This window comes from Ostrea edulis, chromosome 3 (genome assembly GCF_947568905.1).
Source record: "Ostrea edulis chromosome 3, xbOstEdul1.1, whole genome shotgun sequence".
Taxonomy (NCBI): Eukaryota; Metazoa; Mollusca; class Bivalvia; order Ostreida; family Ostreidae; genus Ostrea; species Ostrea edulis.
The window spans coordinates 77,820,144-77,827,224 of record NC_079166.1 but is presented as its reverse complement, the minus strand read 5'-3'; the positions used below and the strand labels follow the sequence as shown (position 1 = coordinate 77,827,224).

At 31.3% G+C, this 7,081-nt stretch overlaps 1 protein-coding gene and 1 long non-coding RNA gene across 4 annotated transcripts in view; one reads left to right on the top strand and one right to left on the bottom strand.

Moving 5' to 3' along the window:
• The first annotated feature begins 355 nt into the window (after positions 1-355).
• The window catches only part of LOC125676215 (uncharacterized), a 144,847-nt gene continuing 138,121 nt past the window's right edge, over positions 356-7,081 (top strand). For all 3 annotated transcript variants that reach the window (XM_056159040.1, XM_056159042.1, XM_056159041.1), the window contains exon 1: positions 356-501. The gene's annotated coding sequence lies outside the window, so the exon portion shown is untranslated. The remainder of the gene's footprint in view (positions 502-7,081) is intronic.
• On the bottom strand, positions 627-6,586 carry LOC130052900 (uncharacterized). The gene is made up of 3 exons (XR_008801271.1): positions 6,507-6,586; positions 6,190-6,286; positions 627-785 (listed from the first exon to the last, which is right to left on the bottom strand). It is a non-coding gene; the product is annotated as an uncharacterized LOC130052900 (long non-coding RNA).

The window sequence follows — 7,081 nt, the reverse complement described above, 5'->3', positions numbered from 1 at the left end:
CAATACTTCTTGTTAGATACAAAGATTTGTTTAATATCGTTTAAAAAACACCATTCTCTTCGTAAAATCATGCATAGAATGAAGAATGTCCGTTTTCGGTTTTGGCATTTAAAACACAGTACTAGATTTACCGCTTTTGAGTATGCTGCATCTCCAGTTTAAGTATCTTTACCTATTAATATTGTTGTTTTTTTAATTGTATGAATCAATTTGGACATAAAGATTGTTCCCAAGAAATATGAAGTTATTCTGTTGGCCGGTTTTAATATAATCTATAAAACATCGCAATCCGGGACAGTCGGGAGTCGGCAGTACTAGATTTACCGCCCACCTAAAACTACACCGATTGCTGTCCCGATTTAACCAAGAAGATATTTAAAAACCCAAGGTGAAGGTTAAGCCGCAGATATCGCCATATTAAGTCGAGAAGTGGCTAGCGTCTCTCTGATAATGGAGATCAAAAATACCCCAATCTACTTCATTCTCAAAGTGCATCTACAGGTAGGGACCACATAAATTGTAAATGTTCTTGAAATATTTCGACAATTCATTGTTGTAACCATATACAATGCACTACATGTTATATATTGATAGAATAATAAAAGTACTTTCGTTTTGCTAGTCCATTCAGTTGTAAAAGTTTTGTGATACAGGTGTTTTATAAGGAGGGCGGGGTCTCCTCCCCCGTGATGCTCGGATGTTAACACTGCAATATGATTAGCACATCCACTCTTGTAATCAGGGTTTCATTTGGACTGGTCACATAGAAAGAAAATTCACCATTTCTGTAAATACAAGGACGGGATATAGATTTTGTGCTAGAACACGGATAATATAGCTCATAGTCAGTACCCCTCAGTAGTTGGGTAAATTATTAAGAATTTCTTTGAAATTAGAAATACTATTGTTTTAGCACAATGTCTATTCTTTCTTGACCGTAAAATAATCATAGATTTATTACATTGTATACTTTGTTTATAAGCTGTATTTTCTACTAGTTACCCCATATAATATTGTTGGTTATGTACAGATAACCCACACTTTTAACAAGAGAAAACACGCCAAACTACATGGTACAATGACTAATAAACAACAACAGTGTAGGCAGTATCAATTAGTACCTATCATAAGGGTTATCAAATATACGTTCATGATCAAAAACACAGAGTTCCATATAATGTTAATCAAACTGTCAATAATCACCGTAAACACACGTTAGGTTAATGTAGTTCTTAGAATCCATCAGGGAAATTGCTTATATACCTCTAGAAATGATAATTCTGAAAGACAAAGACTGAAGTAGGATTCGAACTAGACTGGTGTCCGGCCCTTCCCATAATACTCCGCAGATGAGGACCAGGGCACCAGGCTAGGGTTCGAACAGAAGTCAGAAGCTGAATTCATTTAACCACTGAACTTATGGAAAAAATAAACAATGAGTGTTTTATATCACAGAACTATATACTAGCATAATATGATATATTTATGCTATTTGTTAAGGATATTATAATTTGTAGCAAAATATCTAATGTGATTAAATTATAGCTAGATTTAAACCGGAGTGGATATTAAGTAGGTCAATATCATCGTGCCTCTCCCATTCCATAAAGGTAGTTGGCTTCAGCCCTCTGGGGCCTCGGCTCCGTTACTTTTAAGGAATACAGATATACTTGAACATTACATTATACTGTCTGTAACACATCACATTATAGTGATTCCCACAGCAGCTTCACAGGGCTCGAAATTATCATATGTCCGTCAGTCTGTGACTGGCTAAAAGTCTGGCGGACTGACTGACATTTGTTTTAGTCAGTCTGGTGGGACTGGTTAATTTTCTAAAGCATCATTTTGGATATGAAATTTCATACATTTGGCATGCTTCGATCTGTTTAATCAACCGGACGAATCTGATTCGTAAATATAAATTCCACATTTAAGTGTTACAATATTGTCTAAGGCATAATGAGTTAAATTTCATTTTAATGATATCAACAAAATATATTTGATTATTTCTGGAAAACTCTGTTGGACTGGTAATTTTTTCTGCGGACTGGTTAAAATTATACCCCATCAGTCCGGCTGGACTGGTGACATAAAAAGTTAGCTTCAAGCCCAGCTTCAAAAGGGCAGGGAAATTAGTACCTCAGACAGGGGCAGAAGGGAACCCTCGCTTGGTTCGGGGTATTAAACATCACATCCTCACAAGTCAAGGTTTTGTGATTTGGAATTCTATTTGTTCATGAAAATGCTCAATGCACTCTTCAAAAATTGTACAATTATAAAACAAAGTAACAATGAATGAAATAATTCTTTTTAATCTGTTGCCAGGAAAACAAAGCCCGGTGGGTAGTAATTTTATATGGTTTCTTAAATGTTTATGGTCCAAATATTATGTTTAAAGTGAAATTTTTCTGACGTAGACCTTGTAAAGCTGCTCAATATGCATTTTTTGTTGCCATGGCAACCAATTTAAATTTTATTAAAGATATAAAAAGTAATATTTTTTGTGTTTTGAAATAAAAAATGTCTACCAACTAGTATAATCTGATAGATAATACTTTCTAAGAATTCTACCAGCTTTTTACCCCATAAATTTGCCTCGATTAGTTTTTATAACACTAATATTCCCGTTTGTACAAAGATCACGTAAATGTAAAACATCCCAAAATTAAGCCCATCTGGTCAAAAAACAACACGGGTGATTTTTTTAAAAAGTCAATTTTCAAAAGATAAATTCCTACTGAATATACTGATATGCAACGTGACTTTGTTTGCTACATGTCAAAATGTTGCAAACCTTACCTTAAGTTATTTGTTACTCATAAATGAATATATTTTAGCTCCTGTTTTTGTTAACTGTTGATCGAGTACATGCAATTCCCCATCACTTAAAATTTTCGTACGGAAGATCAACACTGAAAAACGTCATTTGAAAGTTTAATTGAAGCTGCACGATGTTTCAGAAATTTCTGTGTCTTGTTTTGAAACATTGCACAGAGTCAGTTGACACCGGAATCATGGTTAATTGATATGGATTAAGTTATATTTTACCCATATATATATTAAAATTTCATTTTGATACGGTAAAATAGTCTTGTCACACGATCTCTGCGAAATTGAGTTGTCTGTCTTGTTTATCTGATTTACATATCGCTAATTATAGATATTATACCTAACAACTTTTGACGTATCAGAAGAATTTTAATAATCTTCTAGATATTAAGAATGTTATTTCCATAGATGAATACTTCGTGTTCGTGTTTTAAAAATGAATTTCCAAGTATATTTGTGTGCAACATGGCCGGGGAATTACTACACAAATTGATAATAAAACTGACATCTCTCTTGTGATAAAAGCAGTGAAGGAATGGTGTGCCACGAAATGACATGGGTTTCAAATGGCTTTTCTCAAACTGCTCATAATAACCCCTTCATTATTATTAGATCTATCTGAACTACATGCTTGTACATGTATATACAAATTAAAAATATACATGCATATAGAAATTAGCAACATGCATGTATATACAAATTAAAAATATACATGCATATAGAAATTAGCAACATGCATGTATATACAAATGAAAAATATACATGCGTATAGAAATTAGCAACATGCATGTATATACAAATTAAAATCATGCATGTATATAGAAATTACCAACATGCATGTACATGTATTCACAAATTAAAATCATGCATGTATATTCAAATTAACATCATGCATGTATAGAAAAAATTAACGATATAAATATATAGAGAAATCAACAACATACTGAATATAGCAATTAATAACATTCATGTGTATAAAAATTAACAACAACCATGTATAGAGAAATTAACAACATGTATCTATGTAGAAATTAGCAACATGCATTTATAATTATATATATAGAAATTAACAACATTCATGTATATAAAAATTAACAACAACCATGTATAGAGAAATTAACAACATGTATCTATGTAGAAATTAGCAACATGCATTTATAATTATTTTTATAGAAATTAACAACATACATGTATATAGAAATTACCAACATGTATCTATGTAGAAATTACCAACATGCATTTATAATTATATATATAGAAATTAACAACATACATGTATATAGAAATTACCAACATGCATGTACATGTATATACAAATTAACATCATGCATGTATATTCAAATTAACATCATGCATGCATGTATATAGAAATTAACAATATACATGAATATAGAAATTACCAACATGCATGTATATACAAATTAAAATCATGCATGTATATAGAAATTACCAACATGCATGTACATGTATATACAAATTAACAAGAGCCATGTATATACAAATTAACAACAGCCATGTATATACAAATTAACAACAGCCATGTATATACAAATTAACAACAGCCATGTATATACAAATTAACAACAGCCATGTATATACAAATTAACAACGTAAAATGTATAGAGAAATTAAACAACATGCATCATAATAGAAATTGATAACATTCGTGTCTGTAAAAATTAATATAGATATTTACAACATGCATGGATGGGGAAATTCAGTATTTAAATTACAGTCATGTAATAGGAATTGCATATGATATGATAAATGTAAAATGGTTAATTACATCTTTGTTATCCAGGTCTTCAAATCGCTTACTATCTGACTAACAAAGATACAATCCTCCTTACTATGCGCTATAATATAGCTCTTATACTAACAAATTTAAAGGTGTCAGGAAGCTAGGGTCCTTATTCAATTAAGGACATAATGCTGAAATTGTTTAAATACAATCGTGGCTTGATTTAGTCAAGTTCGTCAATCAATAGAAGAATTATCACTATTCTGAAATACATCGGTAATGTTTAATGGGTGATTCCGAAATGTGCCACCATGCCTGGCACGTACAAAATTTAATATACTTCCATCTATAGATACATATACAGTAAAACTCGAATATAGCGAACACGGATATAGCAAAATTACGGCTATAGCCAAGTGAAAACGATTTCCCCGGCAAATTCTATATATATTCTATATAAAATTCTGCGTTTATAACGAACGCAAATATATCGAAGTATATTCCTATTCCCCTTGAATTAAAAATGAACGTAAAAATCACCTTTTATAACGAATTTATTTTTTTCATTTTAATCTCTTCGTAATTTTAACAATCGCTTTCCATTGACATAAAGGATCCACACTTATTACAAAATTTATGTTTGTATTTTTTTCAAAAAAGGTTGTTAACGCAAAACAATACTTACACATACGTTTAAGAAATATATTGTCGGTATTGTTTACTATTCTCGTTAATTAAATTTGAAGTTTGATTGCATTTATTTTATCGTACACTCCTTTATTTGTGTAAAGCAACAAGTAAATGTCAATTGCAATAGACTGTACATGTATGTATTGCGCAAAATTTTGTTGACATTTCTCTCTCGACATGTTCTTGCATGACTTAATAATCCATCAAGATAAATTAACGTGTATATTTCTTGTATAAAAATATTTCTTCTCGAATATATGTATAGGCTTCATTTCTTTTAAAGACAATGCAAACGCAAGTATATCGATTGCTGCTTTCTTAGAGAACTGATATACATGTAGAACAAATCAGTTTTATAACGAATTCGTTATATTTGAATTATGAATTCGCTATAAACGTATAGCGAATTACGCTTATAGCGAATTTTTATAGAGGGTCCCCAGAAATTCGCTATATCAGAGTTTTACTGTATACATATATGTACGTGCAAAATGTACGTCCCTGCATACATCCATCCATTCATTCATCCATGTATATGTAACGGGTCAAAGAAGTAAATGAACACCGAACTCCAAGTCCTGTTTCTCGAGTCCGAGTCTCTTATTTAAAATGATTTAATTAATGTACTGTACATAACATGAACTCTGAAATATACAATAAGTGATAGCAATATTTCATACAGGGATTTGTTTAGGGTCTGTAGGGGGCCGAAATAAGGCCCCATTCCCAATGTTAAAAAGCAGATATTTCCCCCATTTTTACTTTGAAATTCCCAAACAATGAAAACAAATCGAAGTAGGTTAGCCTTATTGTATATTCTTGACAGGCCCACAGATTACAATTTTTGCTTCAAAATTGTTAAATAAACCAAACTGACAAAATTGAAAGTCAAACCCTGATGCACCCTGGTATGGTTTTCTCCCTACCTTTTTGTATGGAACAATGTCCCCAATTTCTAGCAAATGTTGCTATTTTTCCCAATAGAAGGGCCCAGGCCCTTGAAATGAAGAACTTGAAAAAACCCTGTCATAATAAATCAATGACAGTCATATAGACAATCAATAGTGTAAAATATGCAATATATACACATATAGAAATGAATATTACTTCTGTAAGAGTTATCTCCCTTACATGAATGAATTGGTATCTATTATAACATTTGATAGCGTATAATGTACTCAATAATATGTAATGATAAGTAGAAATATGATAAACATACTTTATAACACACAACACAATGTACCTGATTATGGATCAGGGTTCAGTCTGACTAAAATGGTCGGTGTTATACTCGTACAGATGTAGTATGGGTAAATGCCTGTTAATTAATAAAACATTTATATACCACAGGTATACTATATAATTTATTGTACAAAATAAACTATATACAACTTTGATTTATAATATACTCTCTCACTTATCACTTTTACTATTGGTAGAGTTTCAATTGAAATGCAGACAATTATAAAAATTACTTTAATGAAGTATGAATGTTAAAATTAATAGGTAAATGAATGGTAAAAAGAAACTTATAGTAGTATGTCGTGCATCTCAAGTCTTTGAATATCTGGAAAATATCAATTGTCTATAAGAAATGATTGAGTCAATCACGCTGGTAGTGCAATTTGGTAACTATACCAACACTGTTTTATCATACGGTTCAGAAATATGGGGTTTTCACAAAGTTCAAGATGTTGAAAAAGTGCATATAGGCTTTTGTAAAATGCTTTTAGGTGTAAACAGTAAAACCTTCAATAATTTAGTTTACTGCGAACTTGGTAGAGTGCCTCTAGCAATCAAAATGAAACTTAGAATATT